The 14,415-nt window shown below is 44.3% G+C and overlaps 1 long non-coding RNA gene across 1 annotated transcript; it reads left to right on the top strand.

Annotated features, from left to right (window-relative positions):
- The first annotated feature begins 10,924 nt into the window (after nucleotides 1-10,924).
- On the top strand, nucleotides 10,925-14,029 carry LOC132693197 (uncharacterized). Its single transcript, XR_009616646.3, has 3 exons — nucleotides 10,925-11,150; nucleotides 11,469-11,550; nucleotides 12,926-14,029. It is a non-coding gene; the product is annotated as an uncharacterized LOC132693197 (long non-coding RNA).
- Nucleotides 14,030-14,415: the final 386 nt, after the last annotated feature.

Consider the following 14,415-nt stretch of genomic DNA (forward strand, 5'->3'; position numbering starts at 1 on the left):
CAGATAGGGAAACTGAGGGAAGTGTTGCCCAAACTCTAATCTCCATACTATGTCCTACTGACTTTCATGAACCTGTTTCTCAAAATGCAGGCTAGGGACCCCCATGCCAGGATCATCTATGGGTACAGATTCCTAAGCCCCAGACCCCGAGAATCTGTTCCATAATGTCTGAGATGGACCTTAGCGTGTTAACAAGCTCCCCAGGTGGAACTAGTGTTCTCCAAAACTTCAACTCAGAAGCTGCTGAGTGACACAGGGATGGGGACAGGAAGCATCTAATGGTGACGTTGTTAAGAGAAGGCAGTCCCCCAACCTGTGACCAGCACAGAGTTTGTGCTCAGCCCCACCTGGAACAGCGAGGGGAAAGGAAACCCCACTCCATCAGCAAGGTCAGCCAAGTCCACCCTAATGATCAAGAGAGTGCCAGTACCACAGTCCAATTGTCCTTACATCAGAAATATAGGCACATTTTTTTCCTTTGGGAACCCAGGATTTGGCTCAGAGAATAGTAATAGCCAACCAAGCATGGAAATCCTGATTCTTAACTTGGAAACCTCATGTACGTTGAAGTATATGGAACGTTGGCACACTGCCTCTCCCTGCCATCAAGTTCCCTCAGACAACAACCTAGCTGTGCTGGGTTGCAAGGCCGCCTGGTGGCCACAGGAGAAACTATCTGACCTGACCTCCCTTCCCCTGCCTTTTTGGCTTTCAGTGATGATGCAAGACTGACCTCCCCTTTTCTCTTTCCATCTTTTCTTACTTCCCTTAGTTGACTCCCTCTCAGAGCATCTCTTCCATGCATAATCACACTTACATTCTTTTTAATCCCTTTCTTCTTTTTAAATTATATCACTTGGGATTTTCTAACTCAAACGCCTACAGGAGCCAACAAGAATATGTCTTCATTAAATGAAGAGGACCTGGTTGGGTAAGTATCAGCCTACCATCACCCTGTGGAAGTTCAGTGCCATGGCCCAAGTTGCCAGGCGTCCCATAGTCAGAAATCTGGATGCTTTTTAATGGCATTTTAACATCCTGGCAGGTAAGTTTTCCTTTAAAATGCTGTGTGGGTACTATATTGTATGCAGATGGTCCTTGACTTACAACACTTGGACTTAATGATTTTTGAACTTTACAATGGAGCAAAAGCAATACTCATTCAGTAGCAACCATACTTCAAACTTTGAATTTGGATCTTTTCCTGGGCTAGCAATAAGCTAGAATACTTTCTTGCAGCCAGCCATGAGGGTCAACAACCAATACACTGACAGCCATTCTGTACACACACAACCATTCTGTTTTCACTTGAAGTACAGTATGAAATTAATGACATGAGATAGTCAACAACACTTTATTATAAAATAGGCTTTGTGTCACATGATTTTGCCCAACTGAGGGCTGATGTAAGTGTTCCGAGCCTGTTTAAGTTTGGTTCAGCTAAGCTACAATGTTCTGTACGTTAGATGCATTAGTGCATTTTCAACTTAAGAATGGATTTATCAGGATGTAAAACCATCATCGTAAGTCAAGGAAGATCTGTACTTGAAATCTGCTAAGAGGGTAAGTATTAAATGTTCTCTCTCTCTCTCTCTCTCTTTCTCCCATACACACACACACACACACACACACACACACACACACACCTAACTATGAAAGGTGTTAGGTATGTTAATTAGCTTGATTGTGGTGATTATTTCATAACATGTACTATTTCAAAACATCAAGTCATACACCTTACATATATTCAATTTTTATTTGTCACTTACACCTCAGTAAAGATGGAAAAATAAAATAAAAAATTTAAAACTATAAAAATCATTGCTATGTGGGCCAACACGGCAGAGGCCCAATAAAACACGCTGGAGGGTCACACTGGTGATGCTGGGATGATTCCTGCCTCTTGTCTCCTGTTTCCCTTCTTGTCTCTGCCTCGCCGCTTTCCGATGGTAAGTCCAAACCGTTAGACACGAGAGGAGGATTTAGGTCACTGTTATCTCAAGGAAAAGATAAAGTTGTATAGGAGGAAACTTTGGACTTTTAACCAAAATCAGACATTTAAAGAACCCATGCCATCAGCCTTAGTCTAAATCCCTTGAGAGAGCCCAGACTCTCCCCAACATATTTCCATAGATCTCCTCCTGTCCTAAATTAACCTGCTTCCCTCAAGCACCAGAATTCTAGGTAAATAAAAAATGAGTTCTAACTCAATGGAATTATTTTCCTGTTTTGTAAATTACTAGTATTGTGAACATTTTATTTTCCACCACTTCCAATGTAAATGCAGTGTTCCTCCTTCACTGTGGATTAAGCTGGGCTTTATAAGCTAGCCCTGGAAGCCAATCACCACCTAAAAACTACTCCCGTGGGAAAATACGTACAAATTCCTAAGATCCGACTTTTACAGATGGGCTCTGGGAAATCCAACCTGGCAGGACAGTGAGGGCTGCCTGGAGAAATGCTGCGTGTTGACAGGTGCTTCTCCTCTCACAGCCCTCTGACTAGGATCCCAGACTATGAGAGAGGAAGATCCTTAGAAACCAGCTAGGTCACCCTTTCATTTCATAGATAAGCAGAGTGCTTACATGTAAGAGTACAGCAAGGTGAAGTGGCATGTCCCAGTTCACACAGCTAGACAGTGAACTGGGTCCCCAGATGCCAAGTGCAGGGACTACAGCCTTCTCAGATGGTGGGAAAACCATAGCCATAAGGCAACCAAGAAGAAAAGTAAAACAATTAGCAGCCAACATTTATAGAAAACTGGTGTGTGCCAGGCACGATGCTAGGAGCTTAAGCATGTTTGATCTTCCAAAAGCGCTATTGGGCAGTACAACTATTCCCTCCACTGGGCAGAGAAGACTACTGAGGTTAAACTGACCCCCCAAAGTCACACAGCAAGTTCAGAGTTAACTGTCACAGTTAATAAGTGATGGGGAATTCAGGCAACTACGCCCCTATTCAAAGATCAGCTCTGGGTTGTCAAATTACTGCCTTACTGCTCCATACCCCTGCCCCAGCATACTCCTGCCCGTCCAGACCCCTGCGCCAGCATACCCCTGCCCCGCCATACCCTGCCCCACAGTACCCCTGCCCCGAGGTATCCCTTCCCCGTCCATACCCCTGCCTGTCCATACCCCTGCCTTGCAATACCCCTACCCCGCCAGATCCCTGTCCCACGATACCCCTGCGCGTCCATACCCTCACCCCTCCGGACCCCTGCCCCTCCATATCCCTGCCCCGCCAGACCCCTAAAGCAAGAGTTTCTCCACCTAGCCATCTGCTGGAGGTAGTGCTTCACAAATCTCAGATTTGCATCCTTCTTTGCCTGTTGTAAGAGCGCTGGCCCTTGTGGTGTAAGATTTCTCTGCTGAGAAGTACTCAGTAGGACCTTTCACTTCAGGTGATACAACAGTCTAGATATGCAGAAAATTCTCTTGGTAAAGAACAAAAATATGATGAATAAAAATTAATTAACTTCATCAATGTATAGCTGAGCTGGGGGAAATAAAATTCCTGAAAGGCCAAAAATCATCAGAAAGCCCAATCTTAGGACGTATGTGCCCACTAAAGTCTGAGGTGAGGGGCGATCAGGTGATTCCGTTAGCCAAGAGCTTGGGTTTTAGTGATCAACATGGAAGGAAGGAGCTTGAGAGAGGAAGGAGGAGCCCAGACAAGGTCTGGGCTTAAGAAGAATGGGAGGCACATGAAAGACCCCATCACAAAGCCGGGACACCTCTACCTTCTAAACAAATCCACCCCACCCCTGCCTGTCTCTGCTCTGGGTAGAATATCCCTGATAATTACTTTTTTTTTAATATATAAAATTTATTGTCAAATTGGTTTCCATACAACACCCAGTGCTCATCCCAACAGGTGCCCTCCTCAATACCCATCACCCACCCTCCCCTCCCGCCCACCCCTCATCAGCCCTCAGTTTGTTCTCAGTTTTTAAGAGTCTCTTATGCTTTGGCTCTCTCCCTGATAACTCTATCCCTGATAATTCCTAATCAAAAACTGGCTCTCAGGTGGATTGGGGGCTGAAACTTGTACCAGCTGGGAGACGCCAAAACAAAAAAATTATTTTAAAGTGGTTTTGCTTGAAAAACACAAACACACAGACCCTCTCTGAAGGAACATAATTCAAACTTAGACATCAAAGAATTCCTACAGATAAAGCACTAAAGAAATGCTCTCAGATCTCTGTATTTTTGTCTCTATTGCAGAATTATTCACAATAACCAAGGTATGGAAACAAGCTAAGCCTCCACTGACAGGTGACTGGATAAAGAAAATGTGGTATAAATATACAATGGAATATTATTCAGCCTTCAAAAAATAAAGAAATTCTGCAATTGGCAACAGCATGGATGAACCTGAAGGGCATTCTGCTAAATGAAATATGTCAGAGGCAGAGAAAGGCAAATACCATATGATGTCGCTTCTATGTGAAATAAAAAGATAATAGTTGAACTCATAGAAACAGTGTACAATGATGGTTTTCAGGAACTGGGGGATAGCGAGAGATAAGGAAATGGGGAGAGGTTGGTAAAAGTTATAAGATGAATAAGTTCTGAGTATCTAATGTATAGCATGGTGGTTATAGTTAATACTCTATCATATAGTTCAAATTAGCTAAGAGAGTAGATCTTAAACATTCAGAAAGAAAGAGACAGAGAAAGGGAAAGAAAAAAGTAAGAAAAAGTATGTGAAATGAAGAATGTGTTGATTCACTTGATTATGGAAATCTTTTTGCAATATATATATATATATGTGTGTGTGTGTGTGTGTGTGTGTATATATATATATATATATATATATATATATATATATATCAGATCATCACATTGTATACTTTAAGTATATTAGAATTTTATTTGTAAAGTATACCTCAGTAAAGCTGGGGTGTGGAGAGAAATAATCTCAAAATCATAAATTAAAGAACACAAGATGGTCAACATCACTAATCATCAGGGAAATGGAAATCAAAACCATAATGAGATGTCACTTTACACCTGTCAGAATGGCTAAAATCAAAAAGACAAGAAATATCAAGTGTTGGTAAGGATGAGGAGAAAAGGGAACCCTCATGCACTGTTAGTGGGAATGCAAATTGGTATAGCCACCGTGGAAAACATTATGGAGGTTCCTCAGAAAATTAAAAATAGAACTTCCATATGATCCAGTAATTCCACTACTAGGTATTTACCCAAAGGAAATGAAACACTAATTTGAAAAGCTATATGCCCCCCTATATTTATTGCAGCATTATTTACGATAGCCACAATATGGAAGCAACCTAAGTGTCCACTGATAGATCAATGGATAAAGAAAATTGGTGTGTACATACAATGGAATATTGCTTGGCCATAAAAAAAGGATGAGGTCTTGCCATTTGCAACAACATGGATGGAACTAGAAGGTATGTGCTAATGAAATAAGTCAGACAAAGAAAGGCAACTACCGTATGATATCACTTACATATGGAATCTAAAAAACAAAACAAACAAAAAGCAGAATCAGACCTATAAACACAGAAAAGAAACTGATGGTTTCCAGAGGCAGGGGTGGGTGGGAAGTGGGAAAAATGGATGAAGGACTGGGAGATACACACTTCTAGTTATGGAATAAATAAATCATGGGGGTAAAAGGTCTAGCATAGTGAATATAGTCAATGGTATTGTAGTAGCGTTGTTGGTGACAGATGGCAGCTGCACTTATGGTGAGCACATTATAATGTATAGACTTGTTGAGTCACTATGTTATACACTTGAAACTAATATACTATGGTATGTCAACTATACTCAAATAAAATTAAAAAATTACAGGACGCAGGAAAAGAGTACCTATCGGGAAAAGCTAAAGGGGGAGAAGTGAAGTGGGCTCCAAGGTGCTGAAGCCAATCCAGGTAGTGAGAGTAAAAGTAATAACAGACAGGGGTGCCTGGGGGGCTCAGTCAGTTAAGCGTCCAACCCTTGATTTCAGCTGAGGTCATGGTCTTGTGGTCCGTGAGTTTGGAGCCCTGCATCAGCGCTGACAGTGCGGAGCTTGCTTGGGATTCTCTACCTCTCCCCCCTTCTTTCCCTCTCAAAATAAATAAATAAACATTTAAAAAAAGTAACAACAGACAGTCACAGGGCACTTACTATAAGCTGTACCCTGTACTAACAGCTCTGCATGGACATATCCCTACAGCCTTTAACTGCATATTCAACCCAAAGACTGCCTTAGGAATAAGCTTAAAATAGCAGAATTAGAAAGGACATTATCAACCATCTACTCCCACGTATTTTAAACTACAAGTATTGTAATCTTTGTCCAGCTAGTTAGCTGTATGATAGATAGATGATATACATAGAGAGAGAAGTAGAAAGATGATAGAGAAATGTGCACACAGATATGTATATACACAAATGTGTATGTGAGGGTTCTCCAGAGAAACAGAATAAGATATACAAGCATGCATACATACATACATACATACATACACACACACAAGTTTGGGGGGAGGGAAGGGAGAGAGAGAAATATTTATTATGAAAAACTAACACACAGTAAAGAAGGCTGCATGCTGAAGACCAAGGACAGCTGGTGGCACAATTCAGTCCTGGCCCAAAGGCCTCAGAACCAGAGGAACCAATGGTGTAAATACCAGTCTGAGGTCAGGAGATGAGATGAGATGACTCAGCTCAAGCAGTGAGAAGGAAAAAGGGGTCAGTTCCTTCTGTTCTATTCAGCCCCTCAATGCATTGGATGGTGTCAACCCACATTGGGGAGGGCAATTTACTTTACTGAGTCCACTGATTCAAATGCTAATCTCATACACAAACATCCTCACAGACACACCTAGAAACACTCTCACAGATATACCTAGAAATAATGTTTCATTTGGTCACGCATGACCTGTCAATTTGATACCATATGTATGGTGTGTGTGTGTGTGTGTGTGTGTGTGTGTGTGTGTGTATTACGTATGTATCCACACACATTATGAATACATACACTAGGTCTTAATGTAAAATGCATTTCTTATGGCAGATCAAGGTAAAAAATAAAAGTCTAGGAAACACTGATACAGCCCTAAGCCACCATTTTCTTTCATGGGAAACTGAGGCCCAGAGAGGGAGCAACCAAAGTTGCTGACCTGGCTAAAGCAGAATCCAGATGAGGGCCAGGTCTTTCTGTTATTCGCCATGGCAGCAGGTATCACTGAGTGCCTTCATCATTTATAGCCGTGGGCTGGGAAGCTCCTTTATGTGCCCCTTGGGGACAGAAGCACAGAGCAAGTCTGGGTCTGCACAAAACGAAACATTAGGTACTTTGCCTTTGGTGTCTCTAATTTCCCGGTGACGCCTCCTCCTTCCCTACCCCTTTTGCAGAAACACCTGTGGCCCTTCCACTGTCTCTACGCTCGCATTGTCAAGACCTGGTCTCAGGAAAGGAGTTAGTAACCCTCTTCACACAAAGCTGTAAGTTATCCCCATGCTATCTTCTTCCTGATTATTTGCTCTTGTACTGAAGGATTGAAAGTTTAAGCCAAAGACAAGAATTTCTCATCCTAGAGCTTTTCCCTGCATCAGCAAACCAGCAGAAAAGCATTGAGGGCAGCAGTGGGGAAGGGAGAGGACACGTTTGGTCTCTTTTGTACCTGGTGACCCACTATGTCTAGTGCTGGATAACCAAGAACCACCAGGAGACATGGGTGGTCCTAAGGGGTGACTAAAGGGTTGACATTATTCTTCTCGCCCATGATCTCCTCCAGCTGATCTTTTCTCTGATATGGAGCTTTTTATCCCCCTCCTTGCAAGGTTGATAAAGATGAACAGATATGATTATAAAGTTATAAATCTGCTTTTCTAACAGACTTAGCAAAATTCGTCACTCTAGATAAAGTCTATCCCTTCAAAGCCATCACCTTGGGGAACAAATCATTTACTTCAATGATGCTTCCATTCATTTCAGGTTCACTGTTTTAGGAATATTAATAATTACCAATTATGAAATGCCTGCCATGGATCAAAAACTACACCAGATACTTCACATACTATACCTGATTAAATCCCTTAAAAGAAGTATTGTCCCCTTTAAACAAGACAAGACTAGTTTTAGTCTATCTGTATCAGACCTCATCAGTGGCCAAAAGAAATCTAATCCCCAATTTTAGTCATCACACTTGGCTCTAAATGACTTTAGGCTGTTCCAGAAATCAAATCTACCCTTGGAATGCAAAGACTGACCCCCACAGAGAACAGTCAGAGAGCGTGTCACATGCTCAGTTGGATTTTCCAAAAAGGAGTTCCAGCAGTATTTTCTGCCATGGCAACATCTTTGCAATAAGTTCACGGCCCACAATGACTACTTTGATGTTTGAAGTTGTGTGTGCGTGCGTGTGTGTGTGTGTGTGTGTGTGTGTGTGTAATTAGCTAAGGTACTTTGAAGATGCAGGCTCTGCTCTTAGAAAAATCTGCTGAAATGTCTGACCTGGTACTTTGAAAGGGGAGAGTAAGAAGAAGGTGTCACAAGAGTTTCTTTTCTGACAGATGAGGTGATGTGGCCCCATGTCACCTGGTGTGCTTCCACCTAGTCTTGTACTTTCCTTTTCACCCACTACCACACTCGTGTGACTGCACACAGCTTGTGTAGAGGGGACGGCTTAGTTCTCAGCTATAGGGGTCACCCCACCTAGAAGGCTCCTTCTCCCATGCTTATGGAAGATCTCTAAGGAGTTTGCCTTAGTTTTCGACCCCTTCAGCTCCTCTTCTCTTTGATGTGGATGACTGAGATTTCTCAGCCTTATGTGGTGCCTCACAGGTTCATCATCAAGCTCCCTTCCTGACCAGATCTGTGTTACCCCTTCAAATACAGAAATTCTGGTGTTGCCACCTGTCAAGCAGTCACTTAGTGCCACTCAGCAATCCCACATTTCCTGAGTCCCCTTTCTCTCCTGTGTGCTCCCTTCAAACTTCCAACGTTTCATTCCTACTGTTCATCCTCAGCCTATGACTCTCACTTCACTGAGAAGACAGAAGCAACCAGAACACAGAGACTCTCACCACGGGATCTGTACTCATGCCTCTCTCTGTCTTCCCTCCCATAACAGTGATCCACTCGCAACATTAATTAACAGGCTGAACACCCCTTCCTCTTCAAAACACTTTTTCCCCCCGCAGCTTCCAGGACAGCCAGTCTCTCCTGGTTCTTGTCTCACATCACCAGCAGCCCCTCCCTGTCGTCTTTGCTCCTCGGTCCTCCTAGCCTTACTGATTGCAGTGCCCCAGGGATCAATCCTTTAACTGCTTATCTTTTTTACAAACCCTAGCTTTCACTTTCACAGTGAGCTCATTCTGCCTCATGGCTTTAAAATACCATCTAAACTCTACTAACTCATAAATGTGTATCTTCAGTCCAGACTCCCCGCTAAGTTCCAGCCTGGTGTATGCAACTGCCCACCCACCATGTTCACCTGAAAGTCATGACGAACCTTAAGGACTCCACTCAGAGCCCTTGATCTTCCCTCCAGGCCGGTACTTCCTGCAGCCTTCCCCATCTCAGTAAATGGCAACTCCATCCTCCTAGCTGCTCAGGCCCCAAATCTTAGAGTCAACCTTAACACCTGTCTCTCACAGCTGATCTAATCAGTAAATCTCCTTGGATCTACTCTCAAAGAATATCCAGAATGCAGTCATTTGTCACTACCATTCATCACTTTCCCCACTGTCACCTGGTCTAAAACACCCTAGCTTGTCTGGATCACCATAAGACCCTCCCTCTGCTTCCACACATGCCTCTCAAAGACTATTCTCAGCACAGCAGTAGGGTGATCTATTTAAAATTAGGTCAGATTACTAACTGCTCAAAATCCTGCATTGCCACTTTGGAGAAAATACAACATCCTTACCCATGTGGAATTACCAGCCCTGCCCCACAACCCGGCAACCCATAGTCTCCCTACCTTCCCTTCCTGCCTCTTTCTTCCCACTCACTCTGCTCCAACCCCACTGGCCTCTGCTGTCCCACCCCTACCTTCGTGCTTGCTGCTCCTCTGCTGGGAATATTCTTCCCTGTCCTCTTAGACTGCTCTAGTTTTCTCCTTAGCCCTTCACCTGGTGTATCAGCTATATATCTCCCCTTCCCCCCAACTTCAGAAGAGCTTCAGGAAAGCAGGGACTTTGTCCACTTCCCTTACTAGTGGTGCTCAATAAAATCCTCCTACCTGTGCCTCCAAGAAACTCCCCTTGGAGCTGCAGTGGCCTCTCTGTCCTAGAAGCCACAACATCTGCTACTCTGCCCCACCCCCACCCACCTAGCCCACCTGTTTCGATCTTTCCCCTTGTCCTGCTGCCCCATGGTGGGCCCATGAGACCACACTGTGCATAGTGACAGTCAGGGGACCTGCAGTGCTTTGCATTCAAGAGAATCTCAGTAAATGTTGGCTGCTTACAAAGAGGTCTCTATGATGCTGATTTTGTGACCCAAGAGCGGCTGAGTGTCCTCAGTGAGTATACTCACCCCAACTGTGGGGGCACCTATTGGGCCCAGGGCTGACGTAGGAAAAATCCATTCAGGCATCAAGAACACCACCTGCTCCTGAGAGCTTCGTAGACCTCCACACTCCTTAGCCCAGGAGGACAGGGGAACTTCACAGCCTTCCCAGCCCCATAAGTCCCCCTTGAGTCTCAATACTGGTCCTTGGACAGGCATTCAATAGCATTGACCAGATGATGAAAAGTTCTCCCTTTTCAATTCTTTCTCAAAGACCCTATCATGGAATGAATTGCACCCTCCTGCCCCACCCCCACCCCCAAAAGATATGTGGAAGTCCCAACCCTCAGTGCCTCAAGATGTGACATTTTTCAGAAATAAAGTTGTTGCAGATACAATTAGTTAAGATGAGGTCACACTGGAGTAGGGTGGGCCCCTGATCCAACAAGGCTGTCATCCGTATAAGAAGATGGCCTTGTGAGGTAGACACAGGGAGAAGCCATGTGACAATGAAGACACAGACTGGAATGACAGGGCCACAAACCAAGGAGCAGCGAGGATTGCCAGCCAACCACCCACAGCTATCATCAACAAGGAAGGACTCTCCCCTGCAGTTCTCAGAAAGCATGGTCCTACTGAACTCAGTTCCAGACCTCCAGGGCTCCAGAACTGTAAGACAAGTTTCTGTTGCTTTAAGCCACCCTGTTTGTGGAAGCCTGAGGAAGTTAACACAGATCCTGGTTACCTCCAGAGGCTGTCATCTGGGGCTAGCAGGTTTTTAATGCCTTTCCAACACTTGCTAATTTTCCTTTTTACAAAGCAAAAACAGTCCTCAGGCTAAGAGCTTTTGGCAGGAAAGGCACCTAACTAAATTTTAATAACCTTGTTTTGATCTCATTATATTTATTTTTATGATTACAATCTATTTCTAGCAAGTGATAACTGGTTTTCCTTACACAATAGTAAAACAAAGTTTTGTTTTTAAATAGATAAAGTTTAAAGTGAGTTCATCTGAAGAAAATATCATCATATTAACAAAAGTGGCATAAAAATATGGCAAAAACAGCAAAGGTAGGATGATGATTGAAGTTTGGCATATATCGTCTCAGAGAAAGCCGAGACCGGCTAGCTGCTACACGGCTATCTTTGAGGTCCTCAATCACAAATGCAAAATAGATAAAATGAAAATGGCAACACATATGATTAGAAAAAAGTATGACATAGGCAAAATTGTCTTCACATCAGTCTTGGTTTTCTACACCTTTTCTCCATCACACCCCACCCCCTCCCACCTTGTTGGCCTTCCCTTATTTGGGGGTCAGGGGCTACATATGGCCAGGCTCCCTCTTGTCCTCAAAGAAAACTGATGTGATAAACCAGGACCCACTGAGCTTGGAGTCAGAGCATCTGGGTGATGGCCACATCACTGTCACTGATGTGCTGAGTGACCTTGGGCGGATCCCCCAGTTTCCCCCCCAGACTTCAGCTTCCTCTCTCTGAGAGAACATGAGACCATCTTTAAAATCTCTTTCAGCTCTGAACTCTGTGCTTCTGGGATGTTAGTGACTCTCTTGGGGAATTTCGCTTTGAAAGAGACCCCAGGAAAGGGATGAGTAAATTCATAGAAATTTGAATTGATGCCCCAATAGAGGAATTCCAGGTTCATTGGCATGTGGAGGAGAGATATTTTCAGGGTGGTGGTGTGGGAAACCTCTAAAGTCACACTGTGGGCTCTATCCATCTCCGTATGAGTCTGACTTCTCTCCCAGATGACAGGCTTAGCATTATCTCAGATCTCTTCACCCCTCTGTGGAGACCCCTGCTCCCGGGGTAGCTGCCATCCACTCTATCAGGAATCAAGTAGCTGAATCTCTGATAGGGCTAAATACCACATTTTTAATTTTTAAAAAGCAAAATATAGGTATTTATTTACATGCATGTTCATACACACACACACACACACACACACACACACACACACACACACAGAGTTGGGGGCAGGAAAGGGCCAGGAAGAAAAATCAGCTTTGACAACCTAATAAATGTCAATTTCTGAGGGGGGCTGAGTTGGAAGATGAATCCTCACAACTTTAATTGGAGACATGATGCTCTCACTTTGCCAGGCAGCCCCGCCTCTCCCCCAGATCCCTCCACAGATAGCAAGGCCCTTGCCTTACACTAATTGACAAGAGGCCTCTGTCTTCTAGGATTTGTTTCTGGGATGTCAGAGATGTAAGGGGGAGGGGGGGTTTCTCTAATGCCTCCCATCCTCACCCTCATGCCCCTCCGAGAGGAGAGGAAGAAGCAGCAGGACATGGGGTCAGCAGCCCCACAATGGTGCCCACAGTATCTGGTAGGAATGAAGAGGCCCCCTCTAGGACGTTCCTTGTCCCCTCACAGATATGAAGGGTCTCTTTTCTGACCCAGGAACGATGTTCTAATCCAGGCACAGCAGGAGAAAGCACCAAGATCTGGAGACATGTTACTGAGGAGGACACAAGGAAGCCGCGGACCTTCCCCCCACAGGCAGTGTCCCACAGCAGTTGGGAGGACGGCACCAGAGCCAGGCTGCCTGCAACCAGGGGCAAGCTCCACCACCGCTGCCCCTTGGATAAAGTGCCTGGCCTTTCTGTGCCTCAGTTTCATCATCTATAAAACGGAGATAATCACTGGGCCACCTTGAAGCACTGTGAAAGGATTAGGCAGCCAAATACCAGCAGAGCACTCACACCCGTCCCCTGGCACACGGTAAGAACTCAACAAGTAAGAGCCCTTTCCCAGCCTAGCACGCCTCTCTTTGCCGGAGCACTCCAGCCAGAATGCCTGAGCAAACTGTGGAGGCTCAGCGCCGTTACCCTGTTTGGGTAGTCTGTTTGACTACACGTCATGCATGAGGCAGCTTGGCTGTGACAGACTGCCACCAATCTGACCAATCTGGGCAGAAACTGCAACCCTCATCACAACCCTGGGCTCCTGCGTCACACTGACTGGCCACTTCCCATGCAACATGAAGGAACACTTTTCCCTCAGGACTCCCCACTGCCACTGCCCGCCCTTCTCCAAAACCCCCAAACATTCTCCTTTTGCCTTCCTGCAGATTCTGGTCCTGGTCACTCAATTTAGCTCATTTTTACATTAGCAATGGCCCAAGTAACTAGCAACTGCATGGTGCTTTACAGTTTACAAGGCTATGTTTTATTTACATGTATGAATTGTTAATGCACTCACATGGTTCAAAAAATTAAAACTATATGTGAGAAGGCAAACAGTGAGGACTCTCCCTAACACTCCATATCTTATCCTTCCAGATTCCAACCTCATCCCCCATAAGTAGCCACCTGTTATTAGCTCCTCAGAGATCCTTCCAGAATTTCACAATGTGGGCACAAATATTCCTATATCCTCCTTTTTTAAACACAAAATGCAGCATGCTGTACATACTGCTCTATAGCTTGCTTTTCTGCACTTGACAGTATCTCTTATATATCATACAAAACTTTCTATTTCCTGGGTTTTTTTTATTTTTTTAATGTTTATTTTTGAGAGAGAGTGCGTGAGTGGGGGAGGGGCAGAGAGCAAGGGGGACAGAGGATCCACAGCAGGATCTGCACTGACATCAGCGAGCTCGATGCGGGACTCAAACCCATGAACCGTGAGATCATGAACTTACCTGAAATCGGACGCTCAACTGATTGAGCCACCCAGGCGCCCCTCTATTTCCTGTTTATAGCTGCATAATACTCCTCACATGAGTGAACCACATTCTCTTAAAAAGACCCCTCTCGATGGACATTTACATTGTTGTAAATCTTTTCCCTTTGCAAACAAGGCTGCAACAAATAGCCATAAACATAGACCCTTTGCACTTAGGCAAATATATTTGTAGGATAAATTCCCAGAAGTAGAATTGCTGGGTCAGAAGATATGTGTATTTAT

The sequence above is a fragment of the Panthera onca genome, chromosome B1 (assembly GCF_046562875.1).
Source record: "Panthera onca isolate mPanOnc1 chromosome B1, mPanOnc1 haplotype 2, whole genome shotgun sequence".
Classification (NCBI taxonomy): Eukaryota; Metazoa; Chordata; class Mammalia; order Carnivora; family Felidae; genus Panthera; species Panthera onca.